This window comes from Haliotis rubra, unplaced genomic scaffold (genome assembly GCF_003918875.1).
Source record: "Haliotis rubra isolate DU_JTF1 unplaced genomic scaffold, ASM391887v1 Scf1, whole genome shotgun sequence".
Classification (NCBI taxonomy): domain Eukaryota; kingdom Metazoa; phylum Mollusca; class Gastropoda; order Lepetellida; family Haliotidae; genus Haliotis; species Haliotis rubra.
This window is the reverse complement of record NW_025764891.1, coordinates 7,030,945-7,050,897: the sequence shown is the minus strand read 5'-3', so window position 1 is coordinate 7,050,897 and position 19,953 is coordinate 7,030,945. Positions and strand designations below refer to the sequence as shown.

The window sequence follows — 19,953 nt, the reverse complement described above, 5'->3', positions numbered from 1 at the left end:
GTACTGTATTGTTATATAAACAGTGAACTCTGCTTCCAACAGATACTTCTTCTGATAATAGAAAGGGGTGTGTCACAGAGGTATTTAGAGATCTGTTGACTCATGCTATGGTTTTCCTCCTATTGCAGGGCAGAACAATTCTATTTATAGTTTAAAATGGCCCCACCCAAACAGAAAATCTAATATCCAGTATGATTGATGTTAATTGTTAGATGTAGTGGTTAGAGCATCCGCCCGGAGAGCGGAAGGTCGCAGGTTCGATCCCCGACCGCGTCATACCAAAAGACGTTAAAATATGGTACTTGTTGGTCCCTGCCTGGCGCTCAGCATTAATGGGTACAACAAGGACTGGTCGGCTCGGAGTCATTATAATGTGTCTGAGTGGGGTATTCATGCTTCACTGCGGCATGGTATCTCAGTGGGCTAGCACTATTAAACCAGCTTCAGTCTGGGCTAGTACAAGCAGCCGCGCATAAACATACACACGCATGAACATTGTCATATGAGCGAAATATTCTCAAGCACGACGTTAAACCCAATTTCACCTCACCAAATTGTTAGCATTCAATGTTATCCTTTCTGACAAGTGTTAACAATAATGTACCCTTACATGTTTAAATATATTCTTATAAATTTAACTAATTTTGGTGCAACTGACTTTAACTGGTTATGTGCATTGAAAATCTGTAAAATACAAAATATGATTTGATGTATTTTCGTAGGATTACTGAATTGTTTTCGTATTGTTGATTGTTTCTTAATGTCATCCAGTGCTGTTTTAAACATGTTTCCCCAGAACCTAATAACGTATTGTATGCTATTACAGTAATTAGATCCTTGGAGTTCAAATAGTACATGTTAATTTTTAGTTTTAAACAAGATTTGCCTGATTACCTAGCAGTGAAAACTCCATTACAACATACAGCATTGGTGTATGGATAAACACCAGCTGGAAATACAGAATTCAATGTGTAAACTTTCGTTCCTCAAGCTGACAAATGATATCATGAGGTGTGACACTTAACAAGAATTATTGCATCTCATGTCGATTTCTAAACAGGACTATTTTCATTCTTTGAACAATAGATATGAATATTTGATGACCCAATGAGCTGTACAAAAAGTGGCGTAACTAATTGTAGTGACTTGGCCAATGAGTACGAGTCTACAATATGCATGTCTTCTGTTTTGGTTGGGAATGTAATCTAGTCAAGAAGAAAATTTTCGTTCTGCACTGTTACACTGCTTAAAGTTCAGTGTAACGTGACAATTGTTTTTGTCCATGTGAAGTTTGTTCTGAGGCTTGTGGGATTTCTCTCATTATAAGGATGTGTCAAAGAAGAGTAATTATTAATGAGATAGGTATTGTTTACTGGAGGGAATGACTAAGACAGTTGCATGGATACTTGCTTTAGTAAGGGTTGGGCCTTGTTTCCTATTCATAATTCACTGCCACAATTAGATCATTCATGCTTTCTTAAAGATCTTAGCTTGGAATGCTTATTTGATGTACAGAGAAGAACAGAAGAATTATCATTACACCTGATACAATACCATGAGAAAATGTTGGGTAGGTTTATTTTTACTAGTACCATTCATTGCCATGTTTTGTCAGGTGAACAATTGACTATCCTTTACGTTTGTTTATGACAGTACCGGCAACTATTGTTATTGGGTGATCAGACACGCTGACTTGGTTGGCACATTTCCTTGTATCCCAATGACATAGATTGATGCTCATGCTGTTTGTCACTGGATTGTCCGGTCCAGACTCAGTTATTTACAGACCGACGCCATATAGCTGGAGTACGGCGTAAAACTTAAACTCGCTCACTATGACAGATGCCAACAGTGGGGCAGGGTATGCTTACCTTTTTCAATATAGCATGTCAGTGCAAAAGAATACCAAATTTTGACTATCATCTGCAATAAATTCTGTTTGGGGTGAAAGGAACAAATTGCTCTGAAATCTTTATTAAAGGATCATTGAAAATCAGCAACACCAAGTGTTTATGAAAATTCTAAACTTGTCCTGCCTTAATGGTAGCACCTGCCATTCACAAAATTTGTCTAAAAATGGATGTCACTCAACGGTACTCTTGTGATGCAATGGAGGCCTGTAAACAAACCAGACAATCAAGTGATCAATTGACCAGAAAATCCAGAAAAATAACTTTGCAAAAGAAAGCTTATAAGTAAAGAAAAATGTGATTCATAAGCACATGATCAGAGATTTCTTATGGAACTGGAAAGGCTCTTGCCGCTTTTATTGACCTCTACACATGGCGAAAGCCCTAGTAAGAATTGTTCCTAGGAGCCTTTGCTCATCGTAAGTAGTGACTATGGTCTGACACTGTAACTTGGTTTATTGTATCCCTTGTGTGAATTGTTGCTCACAATATCGATCATTTGTTGAATATTTACAAGCCGCAGGCCTGGATCAAAAATATTGCCAAATGTGGCATTAAACAAGAAACAAAGTACACATTATACTCGATACAATACGGTTTGGTTTTATGCTGATGTCAGCATTATTGAGATCATTCATTGCGACCTGGGTTCAGTGTCTGGGTTCAGCAGACCAGGGGCCGTGGGGTAGTCTAGTGGTTAAGGTGTTTGCTTGTCATGCTGAAGACTCATGGTTGGATTCCTCACATGGGCAGATTGTGTGAATCCCATTTCTGGTGTCCCCTGCTGGAATATTGCTCAAAGCGGCGTAAAACCCAACTCACTCACTTTGGTTTGGTAAACCATAATGTAATCCAATGTTTTCATACCATCATTTTGTTAACTTTTTTAAACCTTTTCTAAAATGTGTAGAAATCAAATAATTTTGTCATTATCTATGCATTTCTTTGCTAGATGGCCGCTATTTTCCCAGAAGTAAGTTCTCATGTACCAAACCGAAACAAACCGAAGGCCTTGTACCACAATACGTACCAAACCATACTGTACTTTGGTAAGGCGCGCACCGTTTCACCCCTATCTAGAGAACACCTAAATATTCATCTCAAATAAGGAAATACTACAATTCTGTTTAATTATGAAATAGCATGGTGAATGGCACCATCAGATTAAATAATGTTATGCCATAATTTGAACCATTGTTTGCAGCAAGCATGACATTCTGGATATCTTTTCTGACCCAAATTTTCCACAATGAGAAACCACTGTACAAACATCTTATACACAAAATAGTTACATGGTTTGAACATATTTTTCTTCAAAAAGCATCCAGTCCTTTGGAAACTACTTGTAACATGCTGGAACATGTCTTTTATGTTTTGCGATCAAATAACATTTTTTAAGTCAAATAATTTACATCATCTTTGATCATTTGTTAAATGAAGTATTGTCAATAAAACAGAAAATATCAACGTCAGTGAGTCAGGTAGCTTGAAGCCTGACATGACTGTCAAGGGTTGAAGTAGTAAAGTCATTGCTCCGTCAATTTACTTATTCCTGGGGGCATTCTGGGATAGAATAGTTCCACAGTGCTTGCATAAAATCTCGCTAAATTGATTGGTATTTCGCTCTGTGTGAGCTGGTTGATCGACGGTCTTTGTACCATGATCATTTGAATCATCAATTGCTTGACACTCTTTTCCTTGTTGATTATTTAAGGTGAATGGGCTAGCCTAGTGGTAAGTGTTTGTCTGGAGTGCTGGAGATCTGTGTTCGAATCCCCACACAGGTTAACTCATTTATCACTTATTTTATTATTGTCGGTCTCATTTTCTGCCTTGACGCTGCTTCAGTATTGTCAAGGGGCTGTGGGGTAGCCGAGTGGTGAAAGCATTAGCTCGTCACACTGAAGACCCGGGTTCGATTCCCCACATGGGTACAATTTGTGAAGCCCATTTCTGGTGTCCCCCCAACATTGTATTGCTGGGATATTACTAAAAGCGGCATAAAACCCAACACTCGCTTGCTCACTCAATATTCTCTTTCTCTCTATGGGTATATGAAGTGATTAGAAGCTGTAATTTAGTCAACTGCTGCATAATCTGGGTTAGAAATGGGAACCAACAACGTTGGCTTGTCACATTGAGCATCTTGGAGGCTGACATGGTTGATGCATGTCATTGTAACTCAACTGCATAGATCAACGCTCATGATGTCAATCACAGGATTGTCTGGACCAAATATCAACAGACCCATGTCGAGAGTGATCTTAAGCAACAAATCTGATGTGTAGATATCCACCAACACTGTAGTACAAAGTATAGTAATGTAAGTGTAGTATGTAAAGGCATGTTTCACACACTCATAACTTCATGTGTTGACAATGACGATCACAACCAAGAAGTACTCCATGTGAAAACTACAGGTACATACGAGAACACTGAAACTGTTAACAACACATCTACACAAAACTGCCATCATATAAGCTTCGTCACTGGCTTTGTCCCCTTTTCAACATCAGAGGTAATGATATATTCCTTTCTAAATGAGCACAAATTATCCTGAAAAGTGTTTAGTCATTTGGAAAGTCATATAGGCAGTTAAGGTATATAAATGGGCGCTTGGTTGGCAGTAATATTTATGTTCTATGTTCTGTGTGGGTAGAGATGATTTGAAGTTGTACCTCACTGAACACACAATTGCGTTTGGATTAAGTAGGGAATAGATATGTTATGGTCCATGACTGAAGGGAATATGCTAGAACATGTACAGTATAGTTAGGGATATTTATATCCTCATTCAGGTCCTTTATGTTCTCTTTACTAGCCCTGTCTGCGTTAACAAAATGTATAGATACAATGGTTCCAACTTGCTTCAGATTGGTCTTTATGAGCGAACACAATGTTCCAGTTTGAATATCATTTAAAACAGACTAGTTGTTTTGGTTGTCTCATTTTTAAAAGCGACTACAATGGTAGTCAATATGTAAAGGCGTATACAGCTGTTACAGGCTGTACTGTGTGACCCAGTGTATATAATCATATAGCGCCCGGGTAATATGGATGTAACATGGAGTAGTCACTAAACATCATGAAGCAGTTTCATCCATGCAGACTCAACACTGCCACATACACGATTCACTTGGATATTGTACATATGGATGTGTAAAGGTTGGTAAATAGGTCTGATTTTTATTTACAGATTTTTAAAGACCTCTGTCATGGTGACATTTGATGGAATGAATACAAACACATGACTAATGACAATCTGACCTAGGATTCGTACAGGATGGAAGCTGCAGTTCACCAAAATATTGCTAGAAATTATCAAGTGTGACTACAAATGTAGGGATTCAGGGCTAATACAGACTGGCTTGATTTTGAGTATCAAGAAAATCTACAAATTCCCTAATATGAATTACATATTCAAATCATGATTTTAGTGTTAACAACAGACTCGATTATTTACAGACTGCCGCCATATAGCTGGAATATTGCTGAGTGCAGCGTAAAACTCACTCACTGACTCAGTGTTAACAAATGTGATGTTTTGCAGAAACAACTTGTATTTCACTTATAACAAGGTCAGTACAAGAATGAATAGGTAACATTTCATTCAATGCAATGTTAAAATACATCTGAATTCATAAAAATGTAAACTTTACAAGAAATCACAATTTCAATACAAACTACTGATGTTTTCCCCAATTTGTCAAATACAAATTTGTCCTGAATGCTGTTGTACAAAACGACCTTAGCGCTAAGAGCCTATGTTAAGGTATTGGAATTAGGATCACAGCACTAAGATTGCTTTGTACAAAGGCATCGTGCTATATACAGGAAGACATGGTTCCATGTTTGAAAGTCTTACCAATTTCTTTTACAGGTATAAACAAGGGTTTGTGCATAGTATTCTCTCATTGAAGTTTGCTCTCATTGTTCTCGGTGCTTTTATGACAAACTGTAGCAGAAATTTCTCTGCACATGACAAGAATAGGTTTGGGTACAGTGTATTGGAAATGCATGTGTACAGTTGCAACCTTATGACTGTTACAACCTTTAGTGCACAGACTAAAACAAAAACTAAAAAAACTAAAAGCACAAAACACTACTTTTTAGGTTAGATTAGAAATTCCAGTAACGTGACATGCAATTTTCATTTGTCACTGGTGCCTATTATGGATTCAATTCAGTAAAAGTGAAGTTAGCTTCAAGGTGGACTTGGGTATGTGGGTACTTAGTATATGTAGTACTATACATAGTTATGATAATCATGGTCCTGTCTAGCTATTCTCAAAACGTTCGTAGCCCTACGAACTTCTTAAACCAATCCCTAACACATTGGCTACGTTCAAAGTTAAGAATTCTTAGGGTTACGAACATTTCGAGAATAAGGACCCTGTGTTGCAAGTGGGCTGTGGCTGTTTAGGTGTCATTGTATACCAAATGGCATGGTTTGTAATCATACGATCTACCACTAATAAAGCATATGACTTGATGGATAGCAACTTCTTTAGTGTATAGAGCAGTGTTTCATTGTAGATTCTTATTCCATTTCAAACAATCTGTGCGTGCATCAGAGGGCTATAAATATAATAAGTCTGTACTTATAGCTTGAAAATGGTGTAAGAATCTACACCAAACTGTCGCTCTATGCAATAAATAAAAAGTTGTCATCCGTAAAGTTGCATGCTTTATTACTGACTCGCCAACTTCCTCTAGTGAGTGAGTATAGTTTCACACCACTTTTAGTAATATTCCAACAATATCATAGTGGGGAACACCAAAAATTGGCTTCACACATGTGGGGAATCAAACCAAGATCTTCGGCGTGACAAATGAACGCTTTAAATGTCGCAGACTCAAAGTCAAAAAGATCATACATGATTTGTTTTTGTAACTTTTTCCTCAGAAACAATAACACGATAATCACAAACTCAAATTTCTAGATATCAAATTTTAATTGCTTCCTCCTGCTGCACTGACTGTCATCAGATTTGCCTGAATCAACATCCGTACATATTTATTGTCAATTCCAGCTCCTCAATAAAATATTTTCAAGGAACACTTCAAAGATGCTGAATTGGTATTTTATGCCACCTTTCTTCTGCACGATAGATGAATGATCATCTTGTGCCAAATTGTGCCAACTTTCTTAATGAAATGGAATAAAAGTCAAACATGGGGAGCAATTTATGTCACCATCAAAGGTATATGGTAGAATTTCATATGAACATTCTTTATTGGAACATAAATTCATAATGAAAAGTTATTTGAAACCTGTAATGAAAGGATATTTGAAACCTGTATCATTTTGTGATCAGGTGCTAATTATACATCAGCTATTCTTCCTTCATAGCACTACTTTTAATGTAAAAAGTTTCATTCCTGAGATGTAAAGAGAAATGAATTCAATTTTTTAACAGTGGAATTATTTCTTCATTTGATGTATGGCATTTTAGAAACATTTTGTTTTGATATATGTTAACCCTTTCAAAACATTGTTGTGAAGATCAAAGGGTGCTGGATGGTTTGATATCATGGAAAGTTGAAACTGCCTTCAGGTATTCAGAGACAGAAGATGTTTGTCCATGCAGCCTAGTCTGTGTCACAGTCACTAAACTGCATTATTTCCCCTTCCACTCAGCCCTTTCTGCAATGCTAAAGCTCTAACTGAAGCAAGTCTAGATTTCCTCAGGTTCAGGCCTGAATCTCCCAACTCTTTTTAAATTATTGTTTCTATCTAAATTATATATATTCAGAGACTAAGCATTAGTCTACAGGCAGACCGCACATTGGAACTAAATAAATTGATAAACAGTGAATAATTTCATCTTTGAATGCAATCTTTGTCAGTCCAAATATAACATATGTTACATATATTAATTTTGTCTTGTTCAAACACAGCTATCACCAAAATGAACTGGTGTACAGCATTGCACAAGCTGTCAACTATTATTCACACACACTGCCATAATAATGTTATGTAAAATTCTTTAATATTAAATGTTCCCCTATAATGTTTGTAGAAGGCCTCACAATTCACATGTGGCTCATCCATTTAGTTTTTCACAAACACAATTTGTGGTTGTCTTTAAGTGGCATTTTGAAGTGATACAGATAAGGAAGAGAGTTTTGTGGATGTCATCTTCTTTATTGTGAGGAACACAATGTTTCAGAGTATATCCTTACTCCATTAGGTGATCTCTTCCTCACAATGTTTTTTTTTATAGAATTACAAAATCTTGTGAAAACATACACCATTAACAGATTAGGGTTAATTTCAACATAAGGCTTTCATTTCTCCTGTTTTCGTGTAGACTAATGACATTCTCCCCACCAACTTTAAGACAATGTTGAACAAATGTGTAACATTTCGAGTCCCTTCTTGGAGGATATGGGGCGGTGGGTAGCCTAATGGTTAAAGCGTTGGCTCGTCACGCCAAAGACCCGGGTTCGAATCCCCACATGGGCACAATGTGTGAAGCCCATTTCTGGTGTCCCCCGCCGTGATGTTGCTGGAATATTGCTAAAAGCGGCGTAAAACCAAAACTCAGTCAGTCAGTCTTGAAGGATATGCAGCCAAACCAGGATTTAGAACTATAAACAAAAGTTGCAAGGGTAATTAAGTTGACTGACCTGTCAGGCCAAATTACGACTGATTAATGTAAACAATAGTATCATTACAAAAACAACTTCATCCTTCCTGAAGTTTCACCTCCAGTCGTAAACCTATCATTATCATTAGTACTGACCTAATTACAAAGCTAACCCAAACAATGATTCTAAGACACTTTTATTGCAGTAAGTCATCAAGCATAAATCACACTGCTCTTCACCCATGGATGAGCATGTCTTGGGGTACAAATAGGTCTCTTTGTTGGTTTAAGGGATCTGACCAGCTCTACCTAATGAAGCTAATTGGTATAGTGTAGTTAGGGTACTATTGTTGTTCACTTTAATAGCTGGTGAAGTTGGAGTGTAGTTTATAGTCCCCAGACTCCCAAGGGCATGTTCATGAGTCCAATCTGAATTGTACCCCCTTAGGTCTGTTTTGAATCTGTGTTCTTGACCCTTGTCCCACCTGTGCATTGGCCATCCAGAGAATTTATGAGGTAAAGTCCTCTGGAAAATATTTAAAGAGTGTCAGAGTGAATAACTTGTTTTCATTGATTTCCTATGTTTATCATGTTTGATTTCCTTCGGCTTGTATGTTTATGTATTTAATGCTTTTGTGTTTTGATTATATCAGTAGCTGCACAGTTAAAACTGATAATGGCCTTACTGGTCTTTCTACTTAAATATACTACTCAGCTTTAGCTAAGAAACTAACCTAACTATTTTGCTCACAGCAAATGTATAATGCTTAAATATTTATATCTTTCTGTGATTTGATAAGTTGACACACTAAATCAGATAGCTGAGTAGACTAACACTTAGTCCCTGAATATATATAATTTTCATAGTAACAAATGAACCCATTTAAATTGAGAAGGAGCCCCAGTGAGTTGGGATATTCGGGAACCTGGGGAAATCTAGACTTGCTTCATTTAGGGCTTTAGCATTGCAGGGAGGCATTAGGGCAAATAATGTGGTTCAGGGGCTGAGAGACAGATTAATAGCTGAGGTACAATTGAGCATGTTCATTCTGTGAATATTACTCAGAGCACAAGACAACTCTTGCTCTAAAATCTTCAAGCCCTCAGTAAAGATTTTACACTGTTCTGTGGTAGATATGTAAAAGACGTGCCCAAATTTGACACATTAGTAAAACAAATGTGCATTGCAATTCCCCATTTTGACCAGTACCAAATGTTCCTGTGTTTTTGCAGGTGAATGATTTGCCCTTGCATGTGTTTGTGATGGTTTCAGCCCACATAGCAGGATGTGCTCACCTTTTCACTGGCACTGTGTATTGTCACTATCTTATATTGATTCATAAAAACATGCACATGATGCAGCTACAGCCATACAATCAATTCAGCTTTTAGGAGAGATTTCCTTTGGTGATGGAAACAGCATTGTCACACTTGTATTTTCATATAAATCCATTAACTTTCTGAAAGTGACGTACGGTTGTAATCTGTAGGTGTCTAAATCATAAACATTTATCACTTCTGATACAGTGCTTGATTTTTATGTGTCTGTATTTCTTGGATTTCTGATCCTTAAAGCAATTTACAAAAACGTATGAGGCTAACTTATTATAAATCGTATATGTTTCATAATGAAATAATGTTTCAATTTAGTAACTTTGGTTTTATCGTCGTTTGAATGTCTGATTATCTTGGGATTCTCTAAAAGACAAACAGCAAGGTTTAAATGTTTGTTAACGCACTAAGAAATATTCTAGGGGCGGTGGGGTAGCCTAATGGTTAAAGCGTTAGCTCGTCACGCCGAAGACCCGGGTTCGAATCCCCACATGGGCACAATGTGTGAAGCCCATTTCAGTCAGTCAGTCACTCAGAAATATTCTAGCTATAAGACATTACTACAACTTGCCTGCCACAGTAACAGATTGTTACAATTCATCCATGGCAATACTGCAGAAACTCCCTCCAGCTTGCTCTTTTCGATACATAACTGTTTGGTTTCATTGTCTGAACAGGTTTCATCTACTTTGACAGGCATTTTAGAAGTTGTAAAGATGAAGGAAAACCAAGTTCTATGGATAGTCAACTTCTTTATTGCAATGAATGCGACATTACGGTGTTGATACTAACACCGTTAACAAGCAAGTTAGTATCTACACTGATATGTCGCATTCATTGCAGTCAAGAAGTTGACTATCCACAGAATTTGGTTTTCCTTCAGGTTTCATCTACTTGATTTTACCATGACCATTTAAGCTTTTTCAGGAACACCTGTTATCACTGTTGGATAGTGATTCAAAAACACATGCTGTTTGTACAGTTGGAACAATACAATACACTTTTAGCAGAGGTTCCTTGTGATTATGGAAATAGCTTTTATTGCTATTATTTACATGTTATTACTACTGTAAAGAAACATAGCACACAAAAACATTCCACACATATTTTTTGCCATCAAACATACAGCACAAGATTACCACAATCTTTATTCATGAATGGGTCTGTTTAGATAATATTGGACATGGGACTTTGGAAATGAGAGAATATGAGGAAGGTTAATGAACTTTGTTAATTTAGTTACGATGAATGGTTACTACCATGTGACATCTATGAATGTAATTACTGTAAAAAAAGCTTCATGTTTCCTATAAATTTCCATACAGATATGCAAGTGTGTAAAAGAATCAAAACCAATTTCAGTTTATTAACATTTGATGCTGAATCGCAATACTTGTATTTGAAGTTTCTTCAAACGTGGAAAATAATTTAAATTCTTTCTCAAAGGTGAAAATCAATGGATTTTCATTTCAAACATATTTCAGTTTAGAAATGTCTTCCTCAGATGATAGTACCCAAGGCTGTAGTTTTCTTTATCACTTAGTGAGTCATAGAATTGGAGCCTGGCATTCCTCAAAATCCCTTTCAGGACAAGACCATCCTGATATTTAGGCCAACCTTGGACAACTTTATGACATCAAAATTATGATTCCTGCAAAATATATGAAGCTAATTTCCATGTCAGCATGAGCTTGCATAAAGCTTGCCTTTGATTTATTATGACAAAGCTAATTATGATTTCTTCTGAACTCAGCAGGTTTCTTCAAATGCCATCAAAAAGAAACTGTTGCCTAATTACATGTGCTTGTAGCTTTTGTTGGAAGCCTTCCTAACGATCGAATCCTAAACATGAGCAAAATCACTCTCGATTATGTGTTTTTCAGGAAAACCCTCTCAGGAAATTATTGATTGTTTTGGACTTAGCCTTGAAAGAGCACAAGGTGCTTCCTTGCGTTGCTTAATAATATTGATGAATTTAATCACTACAGTGTCTTTTGGGATTGGGATTTGTTGATAATTAATAAGCTGATGAAAGCTCAATGTTAACATTGTAAGCTGTTGAAAATCTTAACATGGAAAAACACTATGAACATGAATAAATTTCACTTTCATTAATTAAAAAAAAAATACACGGCTGCAAGACCCTTTCTATATATAAAAGCAGAGTCGATTGTACGAATCCAATAGGGCTGCAACGATTTGGTTCGATTCATCGAAAATCTACCCTGACACCTTAGTTTTGATTTTCAATAACCATGATCACTATTTCGATTCAATAAATTGAAACAGCCAGAATGTCATTTTGACTCCAACTCAAGCAGTTTTGAGCTTTGAAATAAGGTGAAACAAGATTGGTTGACGCTGGGCTAATTATCCAATGAGAATTGTTGTTAGTAGACATCACCAAGTTGATGGATTTGACGCTAAAAAGCCAACTCTGAGAGTGAAATGAAATATGATGTTTTTACTTGTATGAAGAATCAAATCGAAAATGATCGAATCAAGGATCCAATATCGAAAATCGAATTGAGGTCTGGTGAATCGTTGCAGGCCTAGAATCCAAACACATCATAACCATGTGTTGATAAATCATGATGTGATGATACCAGGAGCTAGTGAAAGGTAAAATTAGAGCAACAGAAATATTTCTTGACAAATCAGAATATTCAGTCAACAATAACACAAATTTAATTTCTTACCAAATAGTTTTAATAAATGTATTGTAATATTTACAAAAATAGGTTCCTGTGTTACACAGAAAGAAAATGATCCATTAAAGTGTGAGCCTTCTGTAGACTAAGCTGCACATCAAGATCCCTTCTAATGTGATGGAATCACACTGTCGTGTCATTTGAAGCACGCAACAAATCTATAACTCACACATAACATACTGACATTTCGAAGTCGCAAATATATTCCATTTCTTTTTAATCTTCTTAAAAAGGAGTCTTTTGTAAGAGTGGACAACTGAAATCTCTTGTGTCCATCACAGATGCCACACAGACAGAAGGCTCAGATGTTATGACATCAGCAACATCTTCTCTCCTATTAACAGTACCTGAGCCCCTTCTGAAATAACGAGTGTGGCAGAAGTGAAAGATGTTAGAAAAATCACATATTCCTAAACACTTGATAGAAATAATCAAAGACAATGCCAGGTTTAGATCACACCTGTACAGAATCCATTGTCTATGTGTAAGCTAATCCAAGCATGAATCATTACTGTCACCGCATTACCTGTCACAGGTAAGACCTCAGGCCTTGTCTCAACAGGTAATCAGCTAGTCTGGGTTTCTCTCCTCCCCTCTTCATTATAAGTTGTTATTGAATTAAATATTTAATGGCCATTAGCACAGACATAAGTCAGTTTGCTCACCTGCTGACCGGACACTTAATTGCTTAGATGACTTCATTAATGAATTACTTTGATTGCACATAGGAGTAGATAATAGAGCTTTGCACAGGTAAAGGTCACTTGTCAGAGGATCTTGGATCTGTGTGGATCTACTGTCAGTGTTCGTGGATTTCACATGCTGAGGAAGTTGGATATAAGTGGACTGTGAATTTATCTAGTTCCAGCAAACCCAGGTAGTCTGATAGACACCTGCTGCAGTTATATAAAGGTATGTCTATATTATTGAGCTTGTTCTCACCCAGCAAGAAGTGATGGCTACATCCATATTTCACATCGTCTATGCTGCAACATTATCATGTTTATTTTGTTCTTGTGAGCTGTCAGTGAGATTAAATGAGTTGAGGCAAGACTCTTTATTTCTAGTTTCATGGATAAATATATAAAATTCTAATTAAAATAGAGAGAATAGCAAGTATTGATACAAATTCCATCAGGTGTTTTAAGCAAAAGAGTGGTAAAAATGGGTAAGCATTTCCAGGCCTTCCTGCAGCACCCACCACAGTTTGCATAAAATAAAACTGATCTGCACTAAATTTTTAAAAAATGAAAAAAAACTACCCCCAGTTTTGTTATTGATTGTATTTCCTAGATATCAGGAGGGATGGGGTAGTCTAGTGGTTAAAGTGTTCGCTCGTCACGCCAAAGACCCGGGTTCGATTCCCCACATGGGTGCAATGTGTGAAGCCCATTTCTGGTGTCTCCCGCCGTGATATTGCTGGAATATTGCTTAATGCGGCGTAATGCTAAACCTACTCACTCACTCCTAGATTTTTCCATCGCCTCGCAGCATCTTGACAATCAATCCATGAAATGAAACAAATTGATTTGGTCCTTGCTACTGAATGCGTTGTAAACCTTGTACATCTACAAACATGAACATAAATGAAGGTTTCAGAAAATGTAGTTGAAACATACCACAATTCTTTCATAGATCATTATCTTATCTAAATATACATGATCTCATTCTCACACAATTGATGTCAGATATGACCTGAGTAGACTCCTGAAGTTGTGCTTCCATTTTGTGGGGATTTCTTCCTTTCATGTGACAGGGGTTTAAATGCCCTTTAGGCAATGTTTTAATACACATGACAGGCTTTCTATTACTGTTGCAAGTATCTCTACTTCATATTATTTTTTTCCTTTTGCCTTTCTTGGAGGTTCAAGATAAGACGTTGATTTACTTTTGCAATGTCAGCTGTTTAGTGCAGTATTTAGAAATCAGAGTCAGATGGAAGTGTACCTCATTCCACAAAGTGATCCTTGCACAAAGTTGACCATTTCATAGGAAATTATCAAAATCAGTGCTGGTCATTGACATTAAAGCATCCAATGGGGGCTTCAGGTTTGAATAGGTTCCAAACAACCTATGTGGCCAAATCAGTTAGTTTGTCTTTAGGAACTGCATGATATCATACACCAAGTTTATGAATTAATGCATCACAATATCAAACATTGGACTGTCTAGTCGACAGCTTTACACAACTGGGGCAGTGGGGTAGCCCAGTGTTTAAGGTATCCGCTAGTCACGCTGCAGACCCGGGTTCGATTCCCCACATGGGTACAATGTGTGAAGCCCATTTCTGGTGTCCCCCTCCGTGATATTGCTGGAATATTGCTAAAAACAGTGTTAAACTAAACTCACTCACTGGATCAAACAATCCAGTGATCAACGGCATGAGCAGCACTCTACGCAGTTGTGGTACAATGACTTCATCAAGTCAGCTGGCCTGACCACCTGATCCTGTCAGTTGTTGCTTAGTTGATTGCAAAAACCTGATCAATCCACTATTTTTTATTATATATCACATTACCAGTTTGTGAGAGTGTTAGATCCTCCATTTGGATGTTGGAAAAGGCATGCATAGGAGGAGACTATTGAAAAAATATGCTCATAGTTAAACAAAACTTCGCTTAGAAAAGTAGATCTTAGATAATTGGCAGTTAAATTGAATTAAATAGAATCCCTTGGTTTAACTTACCTTAGTACTCAAACAGGAATGGATTATTTTACGGTCACCAATTTGGTGTGTGTCAATATGTCAAATGGCGCAGGGGCGGTACGGTAGCCTTGATGGTTAAAGCGTTGGCTCGTCAAGACCCGGGTTCGAATCCCCACATGGGTACAATGTGTGAAGCCCATTTCTGGTGTCCCCCTCCGTGATGTTGCTGGAATATTGCTAAAAGCGGCGTAAAACCAAACTCACTAAGTCAGTCAAATGGCGCTATGTGCTGGAGTTCTTTAACCTTTTTAAACAGGATGCGCTTCTTTAGAGAATGATGAAGGAAACAATAGTTCCTTGATTGTATCAATATGTATCTAATGGACAAAGGGTGTTGTAATCATCCAGTGCATGTGTGGAATGAGCCCCTGGACACTATTCATTTTAATGAATTCCTTAAACTTGTCACTCGTGCCATGATGGAAAACTTGAAATTACTCAATGTCCTTTGTTCATTTTTAAATCCCTTGAAAAGTCAGATACTTTTGTATCAATTTTATCCTACATGTAAATTTCATTAACAATTTAAACCTTGGTGTTAGATTTTCATTTTTTCTTTTAGTTGATTGATTTGACAGTTTGGGTTTCTTTACGAAGACAAATCCATTTCCTCTGTATAATTGAACCAGCTGAGAATAAAGTGAATAAGGTCCCTAAAAAGGTTTTGAAAATTCTTTGAAGAAGTACCGAAATAAGTTTTTGGTTGGTTTGTGGTGCTGTGATTGTCTAAACGACATTGAAAACTCTTTGATTTCTGTTTAATAATTCATGAACTGGAAAAATGTTAAATTGAGAACTGAAATTTGTATGTTGAATTTTACTTATCTGCATTACCTTGTACATGCTTGTTGAGCCATTGACATCTGGATAATAGAGAATCAATATTTGATTTGCACAACAAGACACACCCATTGAATTGTGTCACTGTAACTAGCAACTGTTCTGACACATGGGCAATATGGTGACAACATGTTACCAAATATAAAACCATAATAGCCTTTGTTGCTGTCATTTAATGGATATTGATTATGGTCTTGGGGCGAAAGCAACTCATTGTGGTTAATAAGCAGTGTAGAACTCAGGTGAAACTGCAACATAATATATCATATTTATGCTGATTTTTGTTCATATACATCATAGCTTCCAGTGCATTAATTCTGACATGTTGGTAGTCATCGATAACCTTAAACTTTACCCTTTGTATTTAATATGATGCTTGAAAGGCTGAATTAAGTTTCATTTACAATTTAGGGGTGGGGGTAGCCTTGTGGTTAAAGTGTTTGCTCATTACGCCAAAGACTGGGGTTTGATTCCCCACATGGGCACAATGTGTGAAGCCCATTCCTGGTGTCCCCTGCCATGATATTGTTTGAATATTGTTAAAAGCGGTGTAAAACTAAACTCAATCATTTACATTTTTTTCACCCATCTTTTCACAAATATGACAGTGATGTAGGACATGCTAGTGTGCTGTGAAGAGTTGCCTCCCTTACTCATGCCAGGATTAAATTATTATAAATTCAAAAGTCATCAGCTTGACACTGTATGTTCAATATTTGTCAGTACATGTCTACCCCTGAACATCCAGGCTAGAATTTGTCATCAGCAAGTCATGTGACTCGTATTAACCTTCTAGCACCTCACAGGCAGCTTGGGTTATCCAGGGTAATGATAAGCAGATTTCATTTGTGCACTTTGAGCAAGATATGAAGCCTTCTACATTAATGAGGCCTGAATCATTGTAAATTTTACCTTCCAAGGTACACCTGACAAGCTTTGATACAACTAATACCATTCAAACTGGCATTAGTCCCACTTTTTGCTCCATGTATAGCAGAAAAGGTTTCAGTATTTCAGTCCTGAAGATGGGGCGGTGGGGTAGCCTAGTGGTTAAAGCGTTGGCTCGTCACGCCGAAGACCCGGGTTCAAATCCCCACATGGGTACAATGTGTAAAGCCCATTTCTGGTGTCCCCCGCCGTGATATTGCTGGAATATTGCTCAAAGCGGCGTAAAACCAAAGTCAGTCAGTCAGTCAGTCCTGAAGATACTTACATCAGAATATTTTGCTGGCAAAGTTCCTTTGAATCACTAATAAAATAGATATATAATCAGGATTTTGGCTTTCCAACACCATCCATTCACTCACTTGTTAAATGATGTTCATGTCTGTTAGGTATTGCAACTGCTTTGAGATGAGACAATGTAGGTATTCTGATGAATCAATTCCTAGATGATCACCTAGAGACTGTTCCTGTAAATTCATAGTTAATGAAAAGAAAAAAGTGATCATTCAAGCTAAAACAATGTCACTTTTCTCCTTCTTAACAGATAGCAAGTTCGTGACCATAGCGATATCATTCGCTTGGGTAAAAGATGTGGGTGCTTATAGATGCTTATATTCAGTTATATACAAATGTGCCAACCTCTGCGATTCTATCATAGTCACTACAAATTTTAGCCTTAAACTACGCCAATACGATTGCACTAGAAATTCTATAGAAGAAATTCATTAAAATTATATATAGACAAAAACATATTTTTGTCCATTAAATACGTTTTTGTCAAAAATATACGACAAGAAGAAATATAATGCTTATAATTTGGAAATCGGCTGTTGGAGGTATGTGAAATTAAAGCTTCACTCCAATTTTAGCCTCAAACTACGCCAATACGATTGCACTAGAAATTCTATAGAAGAAATTCATTAAAATTATATATAGACAAAAACATATTTTCGTCCATTAAATACGTTTTTGTCAAAAATATACGACAAGAAGAAATATAATGCTTATAATTTGGAAATCGGCTGTTGGAGGTATGTGAAATTAAAGCTTCACTCTTCATTAGTGTCATTATCTTTCTCAGAATCAAGTTTTAAGTATTTAGGTGACTACTAATTTTATGGTCAAACTACCAATTTTGATCCTTGAAATTACTTTTTGCAACACTTTGGGGTTGGCATCTCTGCATTCAGTCTATTCCTTTCATAGCATTAATTAACCCATAATAATACATGAAAGCTTGATCAGTTGTTTGTTTACTTCAGGTTTGATACAGCCCTCGCTTATTTAACAACTATCGGACCATTACGAAAAGAAAAGAGTCTCTTCACCAATCTTGACTTTGTTGATGACCATAATAAATATGTACTAGTTCTTGGGGCAGTAGGGTAGCCTAGTGGTTAAAGCATGCACTTGTCACGTCGAAGACCTGGGTTCGATTCCCCACATGGGTACAATGTGTGAAGTCTATTTCTGGTGTCCCCTGCTGTGATATTGCTGGAATGTTGCTAAAAGCGGTGTAAAACCACTCACTCACTTTGTTCTTTCTAACTTAAATTTCTGTTTTGGTGTCATATGAAACTTTGGTTTAGTACAGAAAGTGATTCAATTGTTTACAAAAATCCACAATATCCATACCTAAAATGTGTATCTATTAGTATCTTTTAGCATAGCTGTTTCATAACCTTGTATTTTTTTATATCGCCTGTGTATCTTTTCTTACTTGTGCAGACCACCTCCGTGGTGTAGTGGTTAGAGCGTCCGCCCGGAGAGCGGAAGGTCGTGGGTTCGATCCCCGACCGCGTCATAACAAAAGATGTTAAAATATGGTACTTGTTGGTCCCTGCCTGGCTCTCGGCATTAATTGGTACAACAAGGACTGGTCGGCTCGGAGTCAGTATAATGTGTCTGAGTGGGGTATTCATGCTTCACTGTGGCGTGGTATCTTAGTGGGCTAGCACTATAAAACCAGCTTAAGTTTGGGCTAGTACAAGCAGCCGCACATACACACGCATGCACGTCGTCATATGAGCGAAATATTCTCAAGTACGACGTTAAACCCAATTTCACCTCACCTCACCTTACTTGTGCAAGGCACAACCCTGAGTGTCTTAACTCTGTTGGACTGATTGCTCTGAGGAAATTGTCTATCAGTAACAATAAATGAAAAAAGAAACTATTAATTTACATGAAGTCCTATTGAATCCAGCCCACTCACTTTCAGTTGTCAGGGAAACACTACATTTTGTTGCTATCTCAGACAGTCATGACCAGTAGCCCAGTCAGCTGTGAAGATATGACAATATGTTTAATTGAAAGATGGTTTTCTTCTAATCCTTTACTCACAGAACATCAAAATATTCTATTTCATGTTTACCTCGCATTTGTCTGCAAATTTTTATTGCCTTGTTATTGCTCAAGATTCAAAACTAATATTCAAGAGGCAGTCTCTAGATGACAGACATTGGAGACGTTTCCACTTTCACTCTGCAATTTCTTTTGACAAATGTCTCAAACTGGCAGATTTATTGCATTATTTTGTTACAAATTAGATACTTGTCACAACATTCTATTTCCGAAAATGGCTGTAAACAAGGAATTCTTATAAGCAATATCTGAAAATAATATGAACAAATGATCTTTGAAAGATTTTTCCCTGAAGACTTTTTCTGAGGTGGAATAATTCTCTTGCATACAAAGCAGTTTTTCAAGTCCACTTAGGAAAGCAACATTTTATCAGCATTGAGAAGCTGGAGCATCTGCAGACATAAAAATCCACAATAATAATAAACCCACTTGATCTATTTCAAGAGAGACTAATGAAGTCTTAAGGATGTTTTCGCGATACCTTAAGGTGTTTTTGCTGTAACTCTAATCCTGAAATCACACGAACATGAGAATCTGATTCACAATTTTAA

The 19,953-nt window shown here is 37.0% G+C and overlaps 1 protein-coding gene and 1 long non-coding RNA gene across 8 annotated transcripts in view; one reads left to right on the top strand and one right to left on the bottom strand.

The window, feature by feature from the left end:
• The window catches only part of LOC124276604 (protocadherin-11 X-linked-like), a 116,892-nt gene that overhangs the window by 70,438 nt on the left and 26,501 nt on the right, over positions 1–19,953 (top strand). The window contains exons 1-2 of one of the 7 annotated variants that reach the window (XM_046712546.1): positions 4,944–5,075; positions 5,376–5,488. The exons of 5 other annotated variants lie outside the window; for them this stretch is intronic. The gene's annotated coding sequence lies outside the window, so the exon portion shown is untranslated. Of the gene's footprint in view, positions 1–4,943; positions 5,076–5,375; positions 5,489–19,953 lie in introns of those variants that run through there. One more of the 7 variants, XM_046712409.1, reaches the window with a different exon arrangement.
• On the bottom strand, positions 2,774–18,685 carry LOC124277207. Its single transcript, XR_006898781.1, has 3 exons — positions 18,674–18,685; positions 10,585–10,586; positions 2,774–2,890 (listed from the first exon to the last, which is right to left on the bottom strand). It is a non-coding gene; the product is annotated as an uncharacterized LOC124277207 (long non-coding RNA).